This window comes from Arachis stenosperma, chromosome 2 (assembly GCF_014773155.1).
Source record: "Arachis stenosperma cultivar V10309 chromosome 2, arast.V10309.gnm1.PFL2, whole genome shotgun sequence".
Classification (NCBI taxonomy): domain Eukaryota; kingdom Viridiplantae; phylum Streptophyta; class Magnoliopsida; order Fabales; family Fabaceae; genus Arachis; species Arachis stenosperma.
The window spans coordinates 32,642,255-32,653,929 of record NC_080378.1 but is presented as its reverse complement, the minus strand read 5'-3'; the positions used below and the strand labels follow the sequence as shown (position 1 = coordinate 32,653,929).

The window sequence follows — 11,675 nt, the reverse complement described above, 5'->3', positions numbered from 1 at the left end:
GGCACGGCTATCCATCTGTCGATTCTCGATCAGGCCGGAATAGGATCCAGTGATTCTTTTGCGTCTGTCACTAACGCCCCGCCTTCAGAAGTTTGAAGCACGTCACAGTCATTCAATCATTGAATCCTACTCAGAATACCACAGACAAGGTTAGACCTTCCGGATTCTCTTGAATGCCGCCATCAGTTCTAGCCTATACCACGAAGACTCTGATCTCACGGAATGGCTGGCTCGGTTGTCAGGCGAGCACTCGGTTGTCAGGCAATCAACCATGCATTGTGTATCAGGAATCCAAGAGATATTCACCCAATCTAAGGTAGAACAGAGGTGGTTGTCAGGCACACGTTCATAGGTGAGAATGATGATGAGTGTCACGGATCATCACATTCATCAAGTTGAAGAACAAGTGATATCTTAGAACAAGAACAAGCGGAATTGAATAGAAGAACAATAGTAATTGCATTAATACTTCGAGGTACAGCAGAGCTCCACACCTTAATCTATGGTGTGTAGAAACTCCACCGTTGAAAATACATAAGAACAAGGTCTAGGCATGGCCGAATGGCCAGCCTCCCAAAGAGGGTTCAATCATAAAAACATGATCAAAAGATTCTAAGATTGAAAGATAAAAATACAATAGTAAAAGGTCCTATTTATAGAGAACTAGTAGCTTAGGAATGAGTAAATGACATAAAAATCCACTTCCGGGCCCACTTGGTGTGTGCTTGGGCTGAGCAATGAAGCATTTTCGTGTAGAGACTCTTCTCGGAGTTAAACGCCAGCTTTTGTGCCAGTTTGGGCGTTTAACTCCCATTTTGGTGCCAGTTCCGGCGTTTAGCGCTGGAATTTCTGAAGGTGACTTTGAACGCCGGTTTGGGCCATCAAATCTTTGGCAAAGTATGGACTATCATATATTTCTGGAAAGCCCAGGATGTCTACTTTCCAACGCCTTGAGAGCGCGCCAATTGGGCTTCTGTAGCTCCAGAAAATCCACTTCAAGTGCAGGGAGGTCAGAATCCAACAGCATCTATAGTCCTTTTCAGTCTCTGAATCAGATTTTTGCTCAGGTCCCTCAATTTCAGCCAGAAAATACCTGAAATCACAGAAAAACACACAAACTCATAGTAAAGTCCAGAAAAGTGAATTTAACTAAAAACTAATAAAAATATACTAAAAACTAAACCAAATATACTAAAAACATACTAAAAACAATGCCAAAAAGCGTACAAATTATCCGCTCATCAAAACACCAAACTTAAATTGTTGCTTGTCCTCAAGCAACTGAAAATCAAATAAGATAAAAAGAAGAGAATATACTATAGACTCCAAGTTATCAATGAAACTTAGCTCCAAATTAGATGAGCGGGACTAGTAGCTTTTTGCCTCCGAACAGTTTTGGCATCTCACTTTATCCTTTGAAATTCAGAATGATTGGCTTCTTTAGGAACTCAGAATCCAGATAGTGTTATTGATTCTCCTAGTTAAGTATGATGATTCTTGAACACAGCTACTTATTGAGTCTTGGCCGTGGCCCAAAGCACTCTGTCTTCCAGTATTACCACCGGATACATACATGCCACAGACACATAATTGGGTGAACCTTTTCAGATTGTGACTCAGTTTTGCTAAAGTCCCCAATTAGAGGTGTCCAGGGTTCTTAAGCACACTCTTTTTGCCTTGGATCACAACTTTATTTCTTTCTTTTTCTTTTCTTTTTCTTTCTCCCCTTTTTTTTTCTTTTTCTTTTTTTCCTTCTCTTTTTTTTTTGTATTCACTGCTTTTTCTTGCTTCAAGAATCATTTTTTTATGATTTTTCAGATCCTCAGTAACATGTCTCCTTTTTCATCATTCTTTCAAGAGCCAACATTCATGAACCACAAATTCAAAAGACACATGCACTGTTCAAGCATACATTCAGAAAACAAAAAGTATTGCCACCACATCAAACTAATTAAGCTAGTTTTAAAGATGAATTCGAAATCCTGTACTTCTTGTTCTTTTGTGATTAAAACATTTTTCATTTAAGAAAGGTGATGGATTCATAGGACATTCATAACTTTAAGGCATAGACACTAAGACACTAATGATCATAAGACACAAACATGGACAAACATAAGCATAAAAATTCGAAAAAAAAACAAGAAAATAAAGAACAAGGGGATTAAAGAACGGGTCCACCTCAGTGATGGCGGCTTGTTCTTCCTCTTGAAGGTCTTATGGAGTGCTTGAGCTCCTCAATGTCTCTTCCTTGTCTTTGTTGCTCCTCTCTCATGATTCTTTGATCTTCTCTAATTTCATGGAGGAGGATGGAATGTTCTTGGTGCTCCACCCTTAGTTGTCCCATGTTGGAACTTAATTCTCCTAGGGAGGTGTTCAGTTGCTCCCAATAGTTTTGTGGAGGAAAGTGCATCCCTTGAGGCATCTCAGGGACCTCATGATGAGAGGGGTCTCTTGTTTGCTCCATCCTCTTCTTAGTGATGGGCTTATCCTCATCAATGGGGGTGTCTCCTTCTATGTCAACTCCAACTGAATAACAGAGGTGACAAATAAGGTGAGGAAAGGCTAACCTTGCCAAGGTAGAGGACTTGTCCGCCACCTTATAGAGTTCTTGGGCTATAACCTCATGAACTTCCACTTCTTCTCCAATCATGATGCTATGAATTATGATGGCCCGGTCTAGAGTAACTTCAGACCGGTTGCTAGTGGGAATGATTGAGCGTTGGATAAACTCCAACCATCCTCTAGCCACGGGCTTGAGGTCATGCCTTCTTAGTTGAACCGGCTTCCCTCTTGAATCTCTCTTCCATTGGGCGCCCTCTTCACAAATGTCAGTGAGGACTTGGTCCAACCTTTGATCAAAGTTGACCCTTCTAGTGTAAGGATGTTCATCTCCTTGCATCATGGGCAAGTTGAATGTCAACCTCACATTTTCCGGACTAAAATCTAAGTATTTCCCCCGAACCATTGTAAGCCAATTCTTTGGGTTCAGGTTCACACTTTGATCATGGCTCTTGGTGATCCATGCATTGGCATAGAACTCTTGAACCATTAAGATTCCGACTTGTTGAATGGGGTTGGTAAGAACTTCCCAACCTCTTCTTCGGATCTCATGTCGGATCTCCAGATATTCACTCTTTTTGAGTGAAAAAGGGACCTCGGGGATCACCTTCTTTAAGGCCACAACTTCATAGAAGTGGTCTTGATGCACCCTTGAGATGAATCTCTCCATCTCCCATGACTCGGAGGTGGAAGCTTTTGCCTTCCCTTTCCTCTTTCTAGAGGTTTCTCCGGCCTTGGATGCCATAAATGGTTATGGAAAAACAAAAAGCAATGCTTTTACCACACCAAACTTAAAAGGTTTGCTCGTCCTCGAGCAAAAGAAAAAAGAAGAGAGTAGAAGAAGAAGAAATGAGGAAGAAGGGAATGGCTATGTGTTCAGCCAAAGAGGGGGAGAAGTGGTGTTTAGGTTGTGTGAAAATGAAGGAGTGAAGAAGGGTTTATATAAGAGAGGGGGACTCATGGTTCGGTCATGTATGGGTGGGTTTGGGAGGGAAAGTGGTTTGAATTTGAATGGTGAGGTAGGTGGGGTTTTATGAAGGATGGATGTGAGTGGTGAAGAGAAAGATGGGATTTGATAGGTGAAGGGTTTTTGGGGAAGAAGTATTGAGGTGATTGGTGAATGGGTGAAGAAGAGAGAGGGTGGTGGGGTTGGTGGGGTTGGTGGGGATCCTGTGGGATCCACAGATCCTGAGGTGTCAAGGAAAAGTCATCCCTGCACCAAATGGCATGCAAAAATGCGTTTTGAACCAATTCTGGCGTTAAACACCGGGCTGGTGCCCATTTCTGGCGTTTAATGCCAGGTTCTTGCCCTTTCCTGGCGTTTAACGCCAGTCTGGTGTCCCTTTCTGGCGTTAAACGCCCAGAATGGTGCCAGACTGGGCGTTAAACGCCCACCTGCTAGCCTTACTGACGTTTAAACGCCAGTAAGTTCTTCCTCCAGGGTGTGCTATTTTTCTTCCTATTTTTCATTCTGTTTTTGCTTTTTCAATTGATTTTGTGACTTCTCATGATCATCAACCTACAAAATAAAATAAAATAACAAAGGAAAATATGTAAAATATAACATTGGGTTGCCTCCCAACAAGCGCTTCTTTAATGTCAGTAGCTTGACAGAGGGCTCTCATGGAGCTTCACATTTTCTCAGAGCAATGTTGGAACCTCCCAACACCAAACTTAGAGTTTGAATGTGGGGGTTCAACACCAAACTTAGAGTTTGGTTGTGGCCTCCCAACACCAAACTTAGAATTTGACTGTGGGGGCTCTGTTTGACTCTGATTTGAGAGAAGCTCTTCATGCTTCCTCTCCATGGTGACAGAGGGATATCCTTGAGCCTTAAACACAAAGGATTCTTCATTCACTTGAATGATCAGTTCACCTCCATCAACATCAATCACAGCCTTTGCTGTGGCAAGGAAGGGTCTGCCAAGGATGATGGATTCATCCATGCACTTCCCAGTCTCTAGGACTATGAAATCAGCAGGGATGTAATGGTCTTTGGTGCACAAAATTGCAATCACACTTTTGCAACTCCGCACAACTAACCAGCAAGTGCACTGGGTCGTCCAAGTAATACCTTGCGTGAGCAAGGGTCGATCCCACGGAGATTGTCGGCTTGAAGCAAGCTATGGTTATCTTGTAAATCTTAGTCAGGATATCAGAAATTATCAGGATTGATTGTAAAAAGTAAAAGAACATGAAATGGTTACTTGTATTGCAGTAATGGAGAATAGGTTGAGGTTTGGAGATGCTCCATCTTCTGAATCTCTGCTTTCCTACTGTCTTCTTCATCAAACACGCAAGTCTCCTTCCATGGCAAGCTCGTGTAGGGTTTCACCGTTGTCAATGGCTACCTCCCATCCTCGCAGTGAAAGCTAATGCACGCACTCTGTCACAGTACTGCCAATCATCGGTTTGGTTCCCTCCCCTACTGGAATAGAATCCCTCTTTTGCGTCTGTCACTAACGCCCAGTAGGTTACAGGTTTGAAGCACGTCACAGTCATTCAATCATTGAATCCTACTCAGAATACCACAGACAAGGTTTAGACCTTCCGGATTCTCTTGAATGCTGCCATCAGGTCCTGCCTATACCACGAAGATTCCGATTAAAGAACCCAAGAGATAACTACTCAATCTAAGATAGAACAGAGGTGGTTGTCAGGCACATGTTCGTAGTTGAGAATGATGATGATTGTCACGGATCATCACATTCATCCGGATTAAGAACAAGTGTTATCTTAGAATCGAAGCAAGCATGATTGAATAGGAAACAGTAGTAACTGCATTAATCCATCAAGACACAGCAGAGCTCCTCACCCCCAACCATGGGGTTTAGAGGCTCATACTGTGGAAAGAAACGTGTACAAAATATTATGGGGTCATAAGGTACGGATACAATGTCAAAAGATCCTATAAGTAGTAAACTAGTGTCCTAAGGTTTACAGAAATGAGTAAATGACAGAAAAATCCACTTTCGGGCCCACTTGGTGTGTGCTTGGGCTGAGCAATGAAGGAATTTCGTGTAGAGACCTTTTCTGGAGTTAAACGCCAGCTTTCATGCCAGTTTGGGCGTTTAACTCCAAATTTTATGCCAGTTCCGGCGTTTAACGCTGGAATTTCTGTAGGTGACTTTGAGCGCCGGTTTGGGCCATCAAATATTGGGCAAAGTATGGACTATTATATATTGCTGGAAAGCCCAAGATGTCTACTTTCCAATGCCGTTGAGAGCGCGCCAATTGGGCTTCTGTAGCTCCAGAAAATCCACTTCGAGTGCAGGGAGGTCAGAATCCAACAGCATCTGCAGTCCTTTTCAGTCTCTGGATCAGATTTTTGCTCAGGACCCTCAATTTCAGCCAGAAAATACCTGAAATCACAGAAAAACACACAAACTCATAGTAAAGTCTAGAAAAGTGAATTTTAATTAAAAACTAATAAAAATATACTAAAAACCAACTAAAAGATACCAAAAACCTACTAAAAACAATGCCAAAAAGCATACAAATTATCCGCTCATCAGTCTTCAATCTTTACCAGAACATCCTCTACAAGTCCATAAGCTTGTGTTCTTGAATTGTCTGCCATCTCTAGTGAGATTCTTGCAGCTTGTACCTCAAAGATCCCTAGCTTCTCCATTACAGAGAGAGGCATGAGGTTTACACTTGACCCTAAGTCACACAGAGCCTTCTTGAAGGTCATGGTGCCTATGGTACAAGGTAGTGAAAACTTCCCAGGGTCTTGTCTCTTTTGAGGTAATTTCTGCCTAGACAAGTCATCCAGTTCTTTGGTGAGCAAAGGAGGTTCGTTCTCCCAAGTCTCATTTCCAAATAACTTGTCATTTAGCTTCATGATTGCTCCAAGGTATTTAGCAACTTGCTCTTCAGTGACATACTCATCCTCTTCAGAGGAGGAATACTCATCAGAGCTCATGAAAGGCAGAAGTAAGTCCAATGGAATCTCTATGGTCTCATTTTGAGCCTCAGATTCCCATGGTTCCTCATTGGGGAACTTATTGGAGGCTAGTGCACGCCCATTGAGGTCTTCCTCAGTGGCGTTCACCTCTTCTCCTTCCTCTCCAAATTAGGCCATGTTGATGGCCTTGCACTCTCCTTTTGGATTTTCTTCTGTATTGCTTGGAAGAGTACTAGGAGGGAGTTCAGTAATCTTCTTGCTCAGCTGTCCCACTTGTGCCTCCAAATTTCTAATGGAGGACCTTGTTCAGTCATAAAACTTTGAGTGGTTTGATTAGATCAGAGACCATGTGCTAAGTCAGAGTGGTTCTGCTTAGAATTCTCTGTCTGTTGCTGAGAAGATGATGGAAAAGGCTTGCCATTGCTAAACCTGTTTCTTCCACCATTATTGTTGTTGAAACCCTGTTGAGGTCTCTGTTGATCCTTCCATGAGAAATTTGGATGATTTCTCCATGAAGAATTATAGGTGTTTCCATAGGGTTCTCCTAGGTAATTCACCTCTTCCATTGAAGGGTTCTCAGGATCATAAGCTTCTTCTTCAGATGAAGCATCCTTAGTACTGCTTGGTGCATTTCGCATTCCAGACAGACTTTGAGAAATCAAATTGACTTGTTGAGTCAATATCTTGTTCTGAGCCAGAATGGCATTCAGAGTATCAATCTCAAGAACTCCTTTCTTCTGATTAGTCCCATTGTTTACAGGATTCCTTTCAGAAGTGTACATGAATTGGTTATTTGCAACCATTTCAATCAGCTCTTGAGCTTCTGTAGGCGTCTTCTTCAGATGAAGAGATCCTCCAGCAGAGCTATCCAAAGACATCTTGGACAGTTCAGAGAGACCATCATAGAAAATGCCTATGATGCTCCATTCAGAAAGCATGTCAGAAGGACATTTTCTGATCAATTGTTTGTATCTTTCCCAAGCTTCATAGAGGGATTCTCCATCCTTCTGTCTGAAGGTTTGGACTTCCACTCTAAGCTTACTCAATTTTTGAGGTGGAAAGAACTTTGCCAAGAAGGCATTGACTAGCTTTTCCCATGAGTCTAGGCTTTCTTTAGGTTGTGAGTCCAACCATGTCCTAGCTCTGTCTCTTACAGCAAAAGGGAATAGCATCAGTCTGTAGACCTCAGGGTCAACCCCATTAGTCTTGACAGTGTCACAGATTTGCAAGAATTCAGCTAAGAACTGATGAGGATCTTCCAATGGAAGTCCATGGAACTTGCAATTCTGTTGCATTAGAGAAACTAATTGAGGCTTAAGCTCAAAGTTGTTTGCTCCAATGGCAGGGATAGAGATGCTTCTCCCATAGAAGTCGGGAGTAGGTGCAGTAAGTCACCCAGCACCTTCCTTGCATTGTTTGCATTGTTGTTGTTTTCGGCTGCCATGTCTTTTTCTTTGAAGATTTCTGTTTGGTCCTCTACAGAGAGTTGTGCCTTAGCTTCTCTTAGCTTTCGCTTCAAGGTCCTTTCAGGTTCAGGGTCAGCTTCAACAAGAATGCCTTTGTCTTTGTTCCTGCTCATATAAAAGAGAAAAGAACAAGAAAATGTGGAATCCTATATGTCACAGTATAGAGATTCCTTGAGGTGTCAGAGGAAAAGAAAATTAGAAGGAAGAGGTAGAAGAATTCGAACTTAGTAAGATAGAGTTCGAATTGTGCATTGAGAAGGAGTGGTACTCCATTAATAGAAGGATGTGAGCAGAGGGGAACAGCTTTTTCGAAAATTAATTAAAATGATTTTAAAAGCATTTTGAAAAACTTTAATTTGATTTTTGAAAATCAAGAGTGAGAAAGGGATCAAGTAATTTTTGAAAAAGATTTTGAAATTAGAAATCAAAAAGATATGATTGAAAACTATTTTGAAAAAGATGAGGTTAAGAAGATATGATTGGTTTTTAAAAAATATGTGATTGAGAAGATATGATTTGAAAACAATTTTAAAAAGATTTGATTTTAAAATTAATGACTTGCCTGACAAGAAAAGATATGATTCAAACATTAAACCTTTCTCAACAGAAAAGGCAACATACTTGAAATGTTCAATCAAATCATTAATTGTTAGCAAGTATCTTTGAAAAAGGAAAGAAATTGATTTTGAAAACATTTGATTGAAAAGATATGATTTGAAAAAAGATTTGATTTTGAAAAACTTTGAAAACTTAAAAAAAATTGGTTTGAAAACAAAATTCTCCCCCCTTGTGCCATCCTGGCGTTAAACGCCCAGAATGGTGCACATTCTGGCGTTTAACGCCCAATGCACTACCTTTTTGGGCGTTAAACGCCCAACCAGGCACCCTGGCTGGCGTTTAAACGCCAGTCTGTCCTTCTTCACTGGGCGTTTTGAACGCCTAGCTTTTCTGTGTAATTCCTCTGCTGCATGTTCTGAATCTTCAGTTCCCTGTACTATTGACTTGAAAATAGAACCAAGATCAAATAAACAATGCATGCAAGACACCAAACTTAAAATTAGACACTAGACTCAAACAAGAAACATAAAATATTTTTGGTTTTTATGATTTTGAAAATTTTTTTTGGATTTTTCGAAAATTAAGTGGAAAAGAAAATAAAGGTATCAAAATTCTTAATGAGAATTCCAGGAATCATGCAATGTTAGTCTAAAGCTTCAGTCTAAAGGAATTAGACATGAATAGCCAAGCTTCAGCAGGACATTGCATTCAAGAGCTAAATTGATGAGAATCAATCAGCTTTGATGATGATAAGAACATCACCTTGAAACACTAGAATTCGTTCTTAAGAACTCTGAAGAAAAATACCTAATCTAAGCAACAAGATGAACCGTCAGTTGTCCAAACTCAACAATCCCCGGCAACGGCGCCAAAAAACTTGGTGCACGAAATTGTGATCATCAATGGCGCCATCAACATGGTATGCTCATTGCAATCTCAACTCTTCATCACAACTCCGCACAACTAACCAGCAAGTGCACTGGGTCGTCCAAGTAATAAACCTTACGCGAGTAAGGGTCGATCCCACGGAGATTGTTGGTATGAAGCAAGCTATGGTCATCTTGTAAATCTTAGTCAGGCAAACTCAAATGGATATGGTGATATACGAATAAAACATAAAGATAAAGATAGAGATACTTATGTAATTCATTGGTGGGAATTTCAGATAAGCGCATGAAGATGCTGTGTCCCTTTCGTCTCTCTGCTTTCTTACTGTCTTCATCCAATCCTTCTTACTCCTTTCCATGGCAGCTTATCCAAGGGTTTCACCGTTGTCAGTGGCTACCTCCCATCCTCTCAGTGGAAATGTTCAACGCACCCTGTCACGGCACGGCTATCCATCTGTCGGTTTCTCGATCAGGCCGGATAGAATCCAGTGATTCTTTTGCGTCTGTCACTAATGCCCTGCCTTCAGGAGTTTGAAGCACGTCACAGTCATTCAATCATGAATCCTACTCAGATACCACAGACAAGGTTAGACCTTCCGGATTCTCTAGAATGCCGCCATCAGTTCTAGCCTATACCACGAAGACTCTGATCTCACGGAATGGCTGGCTCGGTTGTCAGGCGAGCACTCGGTTGTCAGGCGATCACCATGCATCGTGTATCAGGAATCCAAGAGATATTCACCCATCTAAGGTAGAACAGAGGTGGTTGTCAGGCACACGTTCATAGGTGAGAATGATGATGAGTGTCACGGATATCACATTCATCAAGTTGAAGAACAAGTGATATCTTAGAACAAGAACAAGCGGAATTGAATAGAAGAACAATAGTAATTGCATTAATACTTCGAGGTACAGCAGAGCTCCACACCTTAATCTATGGTGTGTAGAAACTCCACCGTTGAAAATACATAAGAACAAGGTCTAGGCATGGCCGAATGGCCAGCCTCCCAAGAGGGTTCAATCATAAAAACATGATCAAAAGATTCTAAGATTGAAAGATAAAAATACAATAGTAAAAGGTCCTATTTATAGAGAACTAGTAGCTTAGGAATGAGTAAATGACATAAAAATCCACTTCCGGGCCCACTTGGTGTGTTGCTTGGGCTGAGCAATGAGCATTTTCGTGTAGAGACTCTTCTCAGAGTTAAACGCCAGCTTTTGTGCCAGTTTGGGCGTTTAACTCCCATTTTGGTGCCAGTTCCGGCGTTTAACGCTGGAATTTCTGAAGGTGACTTTGAACGCCGGTTGGGCCATCAAATCTTTGGCAAAGTATGGACTATCATATATTTCTGGAAAGCCCAGGATGTCTACTTTCCAACGCCGTTGAGAGCGCGCCAATTGGGCTTCTGTAGCTCCAGAAAATCCACTTCGAGTGCAGGGAGGTCAGAATCCAACAGCATCTACAGTCCTTTTCAGTCTCTGAATCAGATTTTTGCTCAGGTCCCTCAATTTCAGCCAGAAAATACCTGAAATCACAGAAAAACACACAAACTCATAGTAAAGTCCAGAAAAGTGAATTTTAACTAAAAACTAATAAAAATATACTAAAAACTAAACCAAATATACTAAAAACTAAAAACAATGCCAAAAAGCGTACAAATTATCCGCTCATCAAGCAGCATGGTCAGTGTACACAATCACCTTTGATCCTACCAGATAGGTTCTAAACTTGTCAATGGCATAGACCACTGCAAGTAACTCTTTTTCTGTGGTTGTGTAATTCTTCTGTGCGTCATTTAGAACACGGCTGGCATAATAAATGACGTGCAGAAGCTTGTTATGCCTCTGTCCCAACACTGCACCAATGGCATGGTCACTGGCATCACACATTAATTCGAATGGTAATGTCCAGTCTGGTGCAGAGATGACTGGTGCTGTGACAGCTTAGCTTTCAGGGTCTCAAATGCCTGCAAACCTGTGTGTCAAACACAAATGGTGTGTCAGCAGCCAGCAGTTTACTCAGAGGTTTGCAATTTTCGAAAAATCCTTTTAAACCTTCTGTAAAATCCTGCATGCCTCAGAAGCTTCTGATTGCCTTAACATTGGCATGTGGTGGTAATTTTTCAACCTCTACCTTTGCCTTATCCACCTCTATACACCCCTGCTTGAAATTTTGTGCCCAAGGACAATTCCTTCAGTCACCATAAAGTGACATTTTTCCCATTTTAAAACCAGGTTAGTCTCTTGGCACCTTTTCAGGACAAGTGCTAAGGGGTTGAGACAGGAGCTGAATGATCT

General features: G+C 41.4%; 1 non-coding gene across 1 annotated transcript; it reads left to right on the top strand.

Moving 5' to 3' along the window:
* Positions 1–7,398: 7,398 nt before the first annotated feature.
* On the top strand, positions 7,399–7,506 carry LOC130964825 (small nucleolar RNA R71). Its single transcript, XR_009080896.1, has one exon. It is a non-coding gene; the product is annotated as a small nucleolar RNA R71 (small nucleolar RNA).
* The last annotated feature ends 4,169 nt before the right edge of the window (positions 7,507–11,675 follow it).